Source organism: Toxorhynchites rutilus, chromosome 1 (genome assembly GCF_029784135.1).
Source record: "Toxorhynchites rutilus septentrionalis strain SRP chromosome 1, ASM2978413v1, whole genome shotgun sequence".
In the NCBI taxonomy this organism is placed as follows: Eukaryota; Metazoa; Arthropoda; class Insecta; order Diptera; family Culicidae; genus Toxorhynchites; species Toxorhynchites rutilus.
Genome location: NC_073744.1, coordinates 140,370,373 through 140,385,066, shown reverse-complemented (window position 1 = coordinate 140,385,066; position 14,694 = coordinate 140,370,373). Strand labels below are relative to the sequence as shown.

Here is a 14,694-nt window from a genome sequence, read left to right as displayed (position 1 = left end):
TAGATTCTACGGTCTTGGGATTTTACAAGTTTTTCTTCTCAGGTTTGCACAATGATATCACTCACCTCAGTGAATCCTGATTCTTACCTCCCCCCACTAACAACTATCCCTCCCATGATAATCACAAGAGAGCCACGATAACTTGCACAATGAGACATGCTACTCCCAGGCGTCATTCGATGTGTTCTTTGTGCGATTTCGTTGGGTCAGGTGAATCACGAAGAGCAACTATGAAGTGTACAGTATACCCAAGCTCAAGCTCTAGACAGCGAGCAACCAACAGCACATGTTGATGTTTAGAAATAATTTGATAATCTACTCAAAAAAAAAAAACGCGAAACGTTAGTGATAGCATTCTGGAAACTGGTTTACATAACAATGCGGTCGTGTCTTGGACGTCACCCTTCTTAATTTATTTTTTTGGGCCCCGCGACACCGTGACTAGCACGTGTTTTTGGCTCATATGAAAACAAGGTTGAGTACCGCAGGTCTAGATGCTTAAGCTGAAACGGCCAGGAACTCATCCCTAAGAAATTAGTCGAAAAGTCGAATGTCGAATGTCAGTTGTTCAGAACAGGGACCTGGACGAGCCCATGGTAAGCCGGAAATTGCTCTAAAGCTGCAATTCAACCTGGGGATGCAACTTTGACAATCTGGTTGTGGAAGCAACAAGCAGAGCCAAAGTCAGACGATAAGCATTGTATTTTTCTGTGTTTGAAACAACATTCCTTAATCAGAACAATCCCAGAAAAAAAATATGACGACTTCTATCAACTATTCTGTATTCTTCTTTCGATTTTATTTCCTGTAAAGTAACCACCAAAGAGTGATCATTCGCGCTCAGTCAATGATCAATTGACACCAATTACGTAAAACCTCTTGAAATTGGGAAAAGAAATGAGTATTTCCTCAATTTCGCATAGGCCTTCATTACCCGGGTGATGGGTACCACACTTTGTTGCCAAGGGTCACGAAAGCAGTTGGCGTCGATGACAACCAATAACAACAACACTCCCAGAAGCCACAGTCACTTGTTGTGTTGAAGGGCGCTTTTGTTTTCGTTCAGTAGAGCACTTTTGCTTTTTGTTCCTAAACCCAATCCAACCACAAACGCACACTCTTTCCCCAACCTGCTTTTTTCTGAAAGGCACTTAAAAATGCAATAAACACGCAATTAGCGAAAATAGAGTGCGCCGTAAAAACGCACACGAGCAGTGGTAAAAGAATGGCGCGTCGGGCACTTGAGCACTTTCAAGTGCGCCAGAAGTTGAATACGCTCAGAAGTTGTTTGTAAACAAAACGAAATGCGTTTGGCTTCCTCACGAAGCGAAGAAATATGGCTTCATTACAACTTGCGTTTGCGATGGTTTTTTTTTGCTCTCCATTTCCTTTGCTAATTGGCTAAAGGGAACATTCTTGAAGGATGTACGATTAGCTGCTAGAATGTAGCGCCGGATATAACTCAGCGGAGTGAGTAATGGGTTTATTTGCTTGTTCGACTGTTATAATAGCATGTAATGCAAAGACTTAAGCAATTTTCACGCAAACAATGTTTCCTGCAAATTATCAGTGCGTGGGTTTATCAATATGCTTCTGACTCAAATGCAACAAGATTCTTGATACAGATTCATATTATAAATTCAAGATTTTGGTATACTTTTCACAAGTTAATTGCACATTCCGTTCACATTTCGATCCCATCACTTCATGTTTCATATTCCGAATTCAGATTCTAAGTGTTATTCGAACACCAGTTTCCAGTTTCATGTGAGCTCACTTAGTATAGGTATAGGTTCCTGAGTTCCAATCAGGGCATTGGAATTTTCATAAGAATAATCTCGTGTTTTACATGTTTTAAAATATGTGTACACTCGGGTTGACGAATGGAGACACGTGTTGGTAGACTGTGTTGTTTATGACATATTGATTTGAAGCTAAGATTAATATGAAATGTATTTAATCAAAATGGCTTCGTATGTTTGTAACACATCTGTGAGGGGATGCGGATCAAGCAATGTCCGCTTAGTCAATTATGCGGAAATACAACATCAGATCGCGTTCAACAGTCAGCATCATTAAACGCGTCAGGAAAGACAAGTTTTCTCCGTCGGATGTTTTGTAGCAAAACGAAAACGTTTCAAAAAGGTCCATCATTCGGAAGTAGACTAGACGCTATACATCTGGTTCGTTAAAAAAAAAAAAGTTTCATTCCCAAATGGTTGAAGGGGGTGGATATGGTCGGGGGTACGTTGACGAATCTATATTATTTATTTATATTTTCGATCACCTTGTCTCTCGTGTGATACGTTTTTTAAGCCTGATCAAGCCAACGAAATGATGGAATCGATGGACAAAAATATCATGATTATTTTTTCTTAGTTCTTAGACGAAGCAAAATATCCATAACTTGAAATAGATCAATAATATGAAAGGCTGAAGAGTCTTGCGCATTTAGAGCATATAGCGTAGAAATGATGAAGAAGACGAAGAACTTGAGATTCTAAAACACAACGAAATCGTTGAGAAAGTGCTCATCCCATCATCTCATCAGGTTATGTTTCCTTCTATCGTTTCTATGAATCGATAGGAAAATGTTTCACTTTTTTTGGATTTGATAAAAATAGTTTTTGGTTTCAATGTTTTTTTTTTTAAATTTATTCTTTAGTTATTTAAACCCTCAATAAACTGTATCAACAAAAAAATGACGAACCGAACAGCATGATCCATGATCCAAAAAGCAACAAAATAAAGTAATCGGAGCTATATTTCTGAGTTCTTTCTTATGCTTCTATATAACGTACATTTTTAAAGTTGAAATGTACGTTATATCGAAGTTTCCCTATAATACGAATAACAGATAACGACACTTGGAATAAACAAAGAAAATGTTAGTATGGAAAGATAAGAGGATCTCTATCAAGAAAAATTAATTCCAATCAGTACGACACTGAAGAGCAGGTTTACCATATCTACAGAATAATCTGTATTTATACAGATTTTTCAGACTTTTTGAAACCAAGAATCTGTAGATATAGATTACAGATTTTTTTGATTTCCATACATATGTACAGATTTCTCAAAATAACGATCCAATATTAGTTATGATTTGTTCTCAATAATATTTTTTCCCAACTCACCAATTTTAATCATATAGCATTGGAATCAGTCTGAATGAGAGTCATTTTGGCATTCATATGTAGCATGTAGTACTGCTTTCTCATGTTCAATCTAAGGTGAAAAGATGCAAAAGTCTGCGTCATCGGATAGCTTTACAATGAATAAATAACTCGGGAAACTTTCCCATGATGGGGACCAAACTAAATTTACGCCGTCCGACTCGTTTCGAGTCACCTTTGCTGGTGCCGCCCTCCCTGACTACGTTATGGTGGACAAATTGAGACTACCTGTGCGACTCTTCGTGCCAAAGCCCATGACTTGCAACAAATGCAAGTCAGTTGGTCACACTTCGGATTATTGTGCCAACAAGGAGCGCTGTGCCACTTGCGGAGAGCAACATGAGGGGAAATCCTGCAGTGCGACTGAGCATAAGTGTCCATATTGCGGGGGATCACCACACGAGCTCTCAGTTTGTGAAACTTACAAGAGTCGCTGGGAGAAACAGAAGCGCTCTTTAAAGGAACGCTCGAAGCGCACATTTGCGGAAATTTTAAAGGGCGCTTCGCCACTGACCCAACAACAAGAACAACCAATCTCAACACACAATACCTTTTCCACGTTGCCAGTTGATGAAATGGAAGCGGACACAGCTAGCGGGGGCACACCGTTTATTTTCAAAGGGAATCCCCGGCGCAAAAATGTGACCACTCCCAAAGTTCAAGAACAAGTCCCCACGGTTATATCCTCTGTTAGCTTGCCTAAAAAATCGAGTGCAGCGGACAAGCAAAATCAGGTTCCTCCTGGCTTCCGTGGGAATATTTCATCTTCGAACGACCCAGCACTCGAGGGGACATCAAAAACCCCAACTGTCCCTATTTTTCCGTCCAGTTCAACTTCCCAATCGGGATTTATAAAGTTGTCTGACCTTTTGGATCAAATCTTCAAGTGTTTTAATGTTTCCGACTCCATCAGAACCATTGTCATCTCAATGCTTCCAGTATTAAAGACAATTTTGCAACAATTGATGCAAACATGGCCCCTCCTTGCAATGATTATCTCTCTTGATGTCTAATTTAAATAGAGAGGTCGGAGATATCACTGTTTTACAGTGGAATTGTCGTAGTCTTATCCCTAAATTGGATACATTAAAATTTTTAATTCATAAGTTCAATTGTGATGTTTTTGCTCTGTCCGAAACTTGGCTTTCTTCGCGAGATGATCTCTCTTTCCACGATTTTAATATTATACGCTTGGACCGTGATGATAGATACGGAGGGGTGCTTTTGGGGATCAATAAGTGCCACTCATTTTTTAGAATTGACCTTCCACCTATTGGAGGGATCGAAGCTGTTGCTTGTCATGCAAACATCAGAGGCAAAGACCTCTGTATTGTCAGCTTGTATTGGCCTCCGAGAGCTGCGGTTAGCCGTAAACAACTTGATGACATGTGCTCACTCCTTCCTGAGCCACGATTGATCTTGGGAGACTTCAACTCTCACGGAACTGCCTGGGGGGAACAGAACAACGACAATCGTTCATTGTTGATATATGACCTTTGTAACAGCTTCAATATGACCGTTTTGAACACTGGGGAAACAACACGTGTACCTAAACCTCCTGCTAACCCAAGTGCTCTTGACCTCTCGCTTTGCTCGAATTCACTATCGTTAGATTGCAAGTGGAATGTAATCCAGGATCCCAACGGCAGTGACCACTTGCCAATCAAAATTTCCATCACCATTGGTTCGAATTCTTCTGAATCTATAAACATGGCATATGACCTCACAAGACACATTGACTGGAAAAAATATGCGGACGCGATTGCTCTAGCCATCAATTCCAGAGATGGTTTACCTCCATTGGAGGAGTATAACTTCCTTTCTCGTTTGATCTATGACAGCGCGGTTCGCGCTCAAACGAAACCCATCCCAGGTTCCACCATTTCCCGAAGGCCTCCCAATCTATGGTGGGATAGCCAATGTTCCAAGCTTTATGTAGAAAAATCTAATGCATTTAAAGCTTTTCGGAAACGTGGAACCCCTGACAATTTTCAAACGTATTTAGCCCTTGAAGATCAATTTAAAAACTTAATCAAAGGGAAAAAACGTGCTTATTGGCGAAATTTCGTGGGAGGTTTGTCACGAGAAACGTCAATGAAAAAATTATGGAAAGTGGCTCGAAACATGAGAAATCGCTCTTCAACGAATGAAAGCGAAGAATATTCACATCGATGGATTTTGAATTTTGCACGGAAGGTTTGTCCTGATTCCGCTCCTGTGCAAAAAATAGTTCGAGATATACCACAAGGTAGGTGCGATCTTGATTCCGAGTTTTCGATGGTAGAATTCTCTCTTGCTCTCCTTTCATGTAACAATTCTGCTCCGGGATCGGATAGAATTAAGTTCAACTTGTTGAAAAACCTCCCTGATGTGGCGAAACATCGCTTGTTGAACTTATTCAATCGGTTTCTGGAGCATAATATTGTTCCAGATGATTGGAGACAAGTACGAGTTATAGCTATTCAAAAACCCGGAAAACCCGCGTCCGACTTCAATTCGTACCGCCCAATAGCAATGCTGTCTTGTATACGGAAATTGTTGGAGAAAATGATCTTGTATCGCCTTGATCGATGGGTTGAAACGAATGGCCTACTCTCAGATACACAATATGGGTTCCGCAGGGGCAAGGGGACGAATGATTGTCTTTCGTTGCTTTCTTCAGAAATTCAAATGGCTTACGCCGAAAAAAAAACAATAGGCTTCAGTATTCTTGGACATAAAGGGGACCTTCGATTCTGTTTCAATAGAGGTTTTGTCGGACAAATTACACTCTCGGGGTCTGCCGCCTCTATTGAATAATATGTTATATAACTTGCTTTGTGAGAAACATTTGAACTTTTCTCACGGAGATTCGGCAGTAAGTCGGATCTCTTACATGGGCCTCCCCCAGGGCTCATGTTTAAGCCCCCTTTTGTACAACTTCTATGTAAGCGACATCGACAATTGCCTTACACAAAATTGCAGCCTAAGACAACTTGTAGAAGATGGAGTGGTGTCTGTCGTAGGATCAAACGAATCCGACCTGCAAGGACCCTTACAAGATACTTTGAACAAATTTTCAACCTGGGCCATTGGGCTAGGGATCGAATTCTCCACGGAGAAAACAGAGATGGTGGTTTTTTCTAGGAAGCATAGACCAGCAAAACCAAAGCTTCAACTTTTGGGTAAACCGATCACTCATGCTATTGCATTCAAGTATCTTGGGGTCTGGTTCGACTCCAAATGTACTTGGGGGGCCCATATTAGGTATCTGAATAAAAAATGTCAACAAAGAATAAACTTTCTCCGTACAATTACCGGCACCTGGTGGGGAGCCCATCCAGAAGATCTTATGATGTTGTAGCGAACGACTATTCTCTCAGTGATGGAGTATGGCAGTTTCTGTTTTCAATCAGCTGCCAAAACACACCTCATTAAACTCGAGCGAATTCAGTATCTTTGTCTCCGTATCGCGTTGGGATGTATGCCCTCAACGCATACCATGAGTCTCGAGGTTTTGGCAGGCTTACTCCCACTAAAAGATCGCTTCAAATTATTATCTCTTCGGTTCTTCATCCGGTGTAAGGTCATGAACCCATTGGTGATCGGAAATTTTAAGCAGCTGATCGAGCAAAATTTTCACTCCGGATTCATGAGTTCATATCATGAATTCATCTCCATGCAGGTTGATCCTTCTTCGTATATTCCCAACCGTGTTTGTTTCCCTGACTACATCAATTCCTCTGTGCATTTTGATCTGTCCATGAAGCAAGATATCCATGGATATTCAGATTACCAACGATCGAGGATCGCTCCAACGATCTTCGATGAAAAGTATGGGGGTATCAATTGTGATAATATGTACTTTACTGATGGGTCCACTATAAACGAGTCCACAAGATTTGGAGTGTTCAACGAATTTTTTAGCACCTCACACAGTCTTCAGAATCCTTGCTCAGTGTATATTGCTGAATTGGCAGCAATTCATTCGGCGCTGGACAGCGTCGCCTAACGAACTGTTGAACACTATTACATTGTAACGGATAGTCTTAGCTCTGTCGAAGCTATCCGTTCAGTGAGGCCGGAAAAGCACTCGCCGTACTTCCTTGAGAGAATACGAGAAATTTTGAGTGCTTTATCCAGACGCTGTTATGTCATTACCTCTATCTGGGTCCCTTCACATTGCTCCATTCCGGGTAATGAGTGGGCTGACTCATTAGCAAAGGTAGGTGCAATTGAAGGCGATATTTATCAGCGTCAAATCGCCTTCAATGAATTTTATTCTTTAGTCCGCAAAAATACCATCGCTAACTGGCAACGCAAGTGGAATGAAGATGAATTGGGCCGGTGGTTTCACTCGATTATCCCTAAGGTTAGCCTCAAACCGTGGTTCAAAAGTCTAGACTTGAGTCGGGACTTTATTCGCACCTTCTCCCGACTCATGTCCAATCACTGTTCGTTAGATGCACTACTCTTTCGTTTCAATCTTGCCAGCAGCAATCTCTGCGTTTGTGGCCAAGGTTATCACGACATCGAGCACATTGTTTGGTCGTGCGAGGTGTATCTGGTCGCCAGATCGAATTTAGAAAACTCCCTTCGGGCCCGAGGAAGACAGCCCAATGTGCCGGTGAGAGATGTGTTGGCTCGGTTAGACCTTGATTACATGTCCCATATATATGTTTTCCTTAAAGCTATAGATCTTCGTGTGTGATTGTCCCTACATCCTTATACCCTCCTTTCCTTCCTTTGCGGGTAATTCGTCCCCTTCCTATAAATAGTAGAATAAGTTGAAATGTAAATACACTATAGATATACGAATAGATTTATGAAATGAGTGTTCATCAACATTGTTACAATTTCCTTATATCCCATCCTTCTCCTAAAAATATGTCACCCTCCTAAACTCGAGTACACCGCGAGTAATCGGTTTTCCACCTTACTAACCATAGATGTAAGAAAATTGTTTATATATATATATATATATAGTTTTAAAATTATATTTAAGAATTCGGCTCCTTTAAACTTAAGTAACTGAGCCTGTAAAAATAAACGAAATAAAAAAAAAATGTATGAATGTGTCTTGTTGAAATTCTAACTGTTTGTGCTGCAACGAAATAGGATCAGGGTGGTCTTATAGAAGTTGGACATAGTGTATTGTTCTAGTTAGCGAGCAGTGAACGGCATATGTCAGGATTGAGAGTTAATTTGAAAATTATCAAACTGACTTTAAGATGCTTTATCGCTGTGCGAATCTGTTGCACCGTTCAGTGCAAGCACTCAGTGTCCTGAAATATATCATACAAAAGCGAGAAATACAATAAAATATGCGAGGATATTTCCACATATTTCAATAGTTCGTTTGACCCGTTCCATTGCAACCGTCAAGTTTTTTTTTTCACCGTTCCGAAAATCTTTTAAAATGATTTACCTGCTAGAAACCCATCAATTCCACCATTAAAAGTCGTTTCTAGCGATCGCACAGTGGCCCATCATCGTTACATAACCTCGAAACAAAAGACGCGCCATAAAATCCATTTAAAAATTATTGCACACAACAATGGACCCGCACTAAATCACCCATAATTCCCCAGAATATGTTCACTTTGTTTTGGCTTAACCTGTCATTGGAGCGATCGAATTTCTGGGGCGGACGGACGCACTTTGAATGGAGGAAGATGCAAAGCATAATTATCGGCCGATCAATTTACGACGAACCTCGGACAGAGGATCGGCTTAGTTTTGTTTTGGTTTCACATGGGGGTAACATCCCAATTTCCGCAGGAAATTGTCACTTTTGAGGCAGTTGTTTGGCAGCGCTAGAGTTCACGCCTTCTCACCTTCTGATGCAACCGACAACGATGCACCCCCCGCGCGCGCGCTTGATTGGATAATTGATCCAATCGGACAAATGATTGCTTCCGCGCGTGCGATCGCAACTTTGGGATGACCTTATTTTGGTTTGCTGGTCGATGCGTCGAAGATGGGTGACAAATGGTTTAATAAAGTTATATCTTCAAATGTTACTTAATCGTAGATTGGTTAGGGTATCCGCTGGGTAATGCGTTGCATCATGTATTGTGCTCTTTTTGTCATACTCGAAAAATTCGCTGTACAATTCAGACTACAGAATCACCATCATTTGCACAAAAATATATAACTACAAAAATCGTAGTGTTATGTGGTACCAGAAAGAGATGAATGGGTGGTTCTTTTTACATCGGAGGACAAAGGTCGGATACGGGTTCAACGAATCCGAATACGATAAATGATGAAACTAATCTCAAACTAATTGCACCAAACAACGAAAGTCCGAATCGCTTCGTTACTTCAGCACCTTTCGGCCAGCCGTGCAAAACGTGCCTCTCGAAACACGTCTCGGTGCACCCTCCTCTTAAGACAGCTTTTTTTTTGGGGTCAACGCGAATGTTAAACGGCAATCCATGGCAGCTTCCTTCACTAATTCTATTCGATGCACGCCGACGGCATTCCGTTGTATGCCGTTGAACTCCACAGCCGCCACCGCCAACAGAGTGAGAAAGCTGCATGCCGGCACTGATTATGACCTTTCTCTGGTGGAATCGAATCGTTTCGTTGCGCGCAACCTGCCGCGACCTCAAGCAGATTTAAACAAGAGCTGTATTGCGCGGCACCTTCGCTCGCGCGCGATATTGAAATCGCGGCACTCGCCGTTGCCGTTGCGCCGAGGGTCGATAAATACCACCGACCGAGGTTGACTCTCGAGCGTCTGCTATTGGGATGAATCTCATCCCGATGCATACGGCGTCTCCCAGCGAGATACCGCACCTCTTGTTTTGTTTTTTTTTCCGCCGGTCGGAATAACCTCACTCTCCAATCTCTCTGGTGGTAACTGGGTGCACAACGCCGCGAATGACTTTCAGGGAAATTTTCATTTTAATCGCGATACGATTCGAATTCCTTTCGCCCAATTATCATCGACCGACCAGTGCCGCCGCTCCCTCATCAACTCTCTTCTCTGTGGAGATAATTGCCGCTGGAATTATCATTAGGGTCGGTCTGCAGACCCTATCGTTATTGGGCGGTGATGGCGCGCCTAGAGGGGGCGGCGAGGCGGAAACATTTTCCGGCTCCAATCATCGAATGTCATTGACTGTGTGTGTGTTGATTTGTTTATGTTGTCAATTCGATCACAATTCGTTCTGCATTGGCCGCCCGCTGTTTCGCATGGAGAACGCGAGTCACTTCCGGTGTAGGTTTGTGGGGTTTTCCTTTCACGCACTATTTCGGGGGTCTCTGATTGCGTTCAATCACATGATGGCGAACCCAGGAGAGGAACCCATGGAATCAGCTGAAGGAAGGTGGGTGTGTACCCATGAACAAGCGTATTCTAACGTAGATTTCGTTGTTGAGAGCTAAATCGCACCGGCAGTCGATTAACCGTAGCATGTGGTCGGTAACTTGGTTAATTGAAGGCCTGCTCCGTCGATTAAGCGCACTGTGTGCAGCTGTATTGAAGCTGGAATCACTTCTATTAATTACAGACTACAGTCAAATTGGTTCAGCGAGGGGCGCGCACTCTGACAGGAAGTCAATTTGTCGCGATTAGCATATGTACTTCAATTTGAGGTTCCTCGTTGGGTTTTTGCGGAAATTTTCAATGACTAATGTGGAACTTGAGCTTGGGTAGATTGTGCATTCCATAGATGCTTTACGTGATGGACTTGAGTCTGCAAAATTGCACAAAAATATAATGGATGTGGGTAATGATCTATTCTGAGTACCCATGTTTCTCACCGAGAACCCCAGCCATTTCGCAACATTCATCAGTTTGGATCTTAAACATTACTTATATGACACTTGAGGCTAGAGGGTAATCGCTATGTCAAGGTCTCGTACAATTGTTATTGAGAGAATAATTGCATGTTAGCGAGAAAAGGGTAAATATCAGAACTCGCAACATGTGAAATCCGTAATTTGAATCTATTTTGTAGGATCTGGGCGTGAGACTGAGATAAACGAATCGTGGCAAAGGGGCTGGATTAAGTCATTGTCGTATGTTAAAAAAAATTGTAAGGGGTTGTATCTAGCGCGAAGGTTCATTCACCTGAAATGACGATTTCCCCAGGCTTCTCAATTTAAAAGTACGTTTTAGGGGAACATATAGTACAAAAGTACTCAAAAACACCCCCGACTTGCATGTATTTGCAAAGCGGATTCCCCCAGGCACATTAATGTTGAAGTCCGTGTTAGGGAAACACAGCTCAGTGGAGAAAAATACCCTCGACTTGCATGTTTTGACAAAGCGGATTCCCCTAGGCACATTGATTTTAAAGTCCGTGTTAGGGAATCACAGCCCGGTGGGTACAAAAATACCCCCGACTTGCATGTATATTTGCGAAGCGGATTTGCACAGGTACATCGATTTAGAAGTCTGTGTTGGGGAAACCGTAAATCGGGCAAATCAACCCTTGGCAGTTAAAGCGTTTAGATAACGCATGACATTTTACAGTTATTCAATTGTTCATCTCATGAAAAATGACATTTTATTAATTGTGATAGACGCGTAGAAATTTTTCCTGTCAATTGATGCAAACATCTTTCCGATCTGTTAAGAAATGCTCGAGTTATAAGCATTCGAAATACGGGTAGGATTAGCACACAAATCGGCAGAACAAATGTATGAGAAAAATGGAAATTCTCCCAGTTTTCATGAATTTAATTTTAACGTTTAGAGATTAGCGAATTGTAATATATAGAATATCAAACAAATCTTAGAGAATTTCCGATTCGATTGGTATGCAAATCATGAGAATTCGTCCAAAGTGAAAATAGTTATTAACGTTAACTTTATTTCGTAAAAACGTGACCAGTTTTCTGATTTGGCATTCTTCCTGAAAGACGTAGTTCTACGTCAAAAATCAAAAGTAAAACATAAAATATTCTTCATTGATTATTTTTTTAAGATCGCTTTCAAAAAAGGCCTCTTCCGAAATAATGATCAAGACATTTTTTCATATTTTTTTTCGAAATTCCTCCATCGACGAAAAACGGGTCCTCCGTAATGTCATTCAAGTTTTTTGAAGAGAAAAAGTCAGTATTTGGTCATAAATTCGCTTCCGATTCTAGCCTAGAGAATCGATACCTTATCTTGATTATTATGTGACTTAAACTCCGCGTCAGTGTATGCACAAAAATAGTTCCGACGATCTCCTCAAGTGATCGATACCCGACACCCTTTTGACACTCATTTCGCTGATATACTCAAAATAAATATTTAGCAAACTTTTTGTCATCCTCAAAAATTACATTAAATGAGCTTTAATAGTGTCATTCAATGTGCTATTCACCCATACTGGTACAGCATCTACTCAAGCGAAAGACGAGTTTGTGTATAGCATGTATGTCATAGCAAAATAAGACGAAGATAAGAGACACTTTGCAAATAAGCACACATCAAATATAAAACAAAAGTTGTTTACGCTTGCTTATACTATTGGCCAAAAAAGCTCCCTTCTTATAATATCCAATTACATTTCATAACGTTGTGTAATACAGGTCGGAAACGATTATCCGGAGTATTGATTTTTTTTATCACTCCGGATAATCGAGTCATAAAAAAAAATGAATTTTCTCTCGGTAAACGTAATATAATTATGATTTGCACTTATTTATTAAACGATTTTATCTAGCTTGGACCCGTTTGTATGTTTGTAACTTTGTAACTTTGTCTGTAGCGCTTTACCACATTAATAGAAATTTAACCCCTTTTTTGTTGACTGATTGATCTGAACTTTGGAACACATCTTTATCTCTGGTGTCATTATACAGCTGCGTATTCCATGATCTTGAAAATCCAAGATGGCGGCCGCTACAAAATTTCGGATTACACATTTTCTCATAAGCCCATCAAAATGTATATCAAACGAAAGAGCTCAACTAGTAGAACACAGTTATTTATTAAAGATGCAAATCCGAAATGGCCGCCACCACAAATTTTTTTTCAAAACCTCATCTATATGGGATCAAATGAAAGTGATCGACTAGTAGAACATAGCAGATCATAAAAAATCCATATCCAAGATAGCCGCAGTCCCCAAATAACTAATTACTCTTTAAATAGTTTCATTCAGCTTGCCCTGTTTGTATGTATGTTTGAGTGTTTGTAGGATTGTCCCACATTAATTGAAATTTGACCCCGTTCCTGATCACTGATTGATCTGAAATGTGGAACATACCTTTAATTCTACTGCCATTATAAAACTGTGTATTCCATGATCTTCAGAATTTCAATTTGGCCACCGCTAAAAAATGACTGAATGGCTTGACTTGGAGAATACGCTACATTATGAACAACATAAATTCGAAAAGGTCGCCGCCACAAAATGGTCGTCTATGTATTTTTTGCAATCCCTTCAATATCGGTGTCAAATGAAATGATTTGACTAATAAAATACAGTACATCATGAAAATGTTCCGAAGAAAATTAGGTAAAAAATAAACGTTGGATTTCCATTATCCACATTCGGTTGTTTCATCATATACCCCACGTAGCTTTTAGTACAGTTTAACTTAAAAAGTTTTTTTTACTTATTTTATTTTCTTGTTTTTAGTAAATTATCTGTATCATTAGTATACTTCTCTACAATAAAACCATTAAAAAAAAAAATTTTTTTTTAATTTTCATTTCTTATCTAACTTTCTTCGGAATATTTTGATAATATACTGTATTCTATTAGTCAAATCATTTCATTTGATACCAATATTTAGGGGATTGCAAAAAATACATAGACGATCATTTTGTAGCGGTTATGTTATTCATAGTGTAGTGTATTCTCCAAATCAAGCCATTCAGCCATTTTCTAGCGGTGACCAAATTGAATTTTCCAAGATCATGAAATACGCAGTTTTATAATGACAGTAGAATTATATGTATGTTCCAAATTTCAGTCAATCATTTAACAGGAACCTGGTCAATTTTCTATTGATGGGGTTCTGAGAAAAAATGTAATCCGCCATTTTGTAGTGGCCGCCATCTTGGATTTGCATTTTTCATAAATAACTGTATTCTACTATTCAATCCCTTTCATTTGATACCCATATTGATGGGGTTGTGGACAAAATATTGGCGAATAATGGCGCCATCCTGTGGTGGCGGCTATTTTGGATTTTCATTTTTCTTAAATAACTGTGTTCTACTAGTCAAGCCCTTTTATTTGATACCCATATTGCTAGGGTTCTGAGAAAATATGTATTCCGTGATTTTGTAGTGGCCGCCATCTTGGATTTGCATTTTTCATAGATAACTGTGTTCTACTAGTCAAGCCCTTTCATTTGATACCCATATAGATGGGGTTCTGAGAAAATATGTAATCCACCATTTTGTAGTGGCCGCCATCTTGGATTTGACTTTTTCATAAATAACTGCATTCTACTAGTCAAGCTCTTTCATTTGATACCCATCTTAGCTATTTCATATGGAATTATTATACAAATTATTCAAGATTTCCGATAATCAAAAATAAAATATTCCGGATAATTGGATCTAAAGTTCCGGATAATC

General features: G+C 40.1%; 1 protein-coding gene across 5 annotated transcripts in view; it reads right to left on the bottom strand.

The window, feature by feature from the left end:
• The window catches only part of LOC129763403 (keratin, type II cytoskeletal 2 epidermal), a 351,176-nt gene that overhangs the window by 55,638 nt on the left and 280,844 nt on the right, over window positions 1–14,694 (bottom strand). The window lies entirely within an intron of this gene.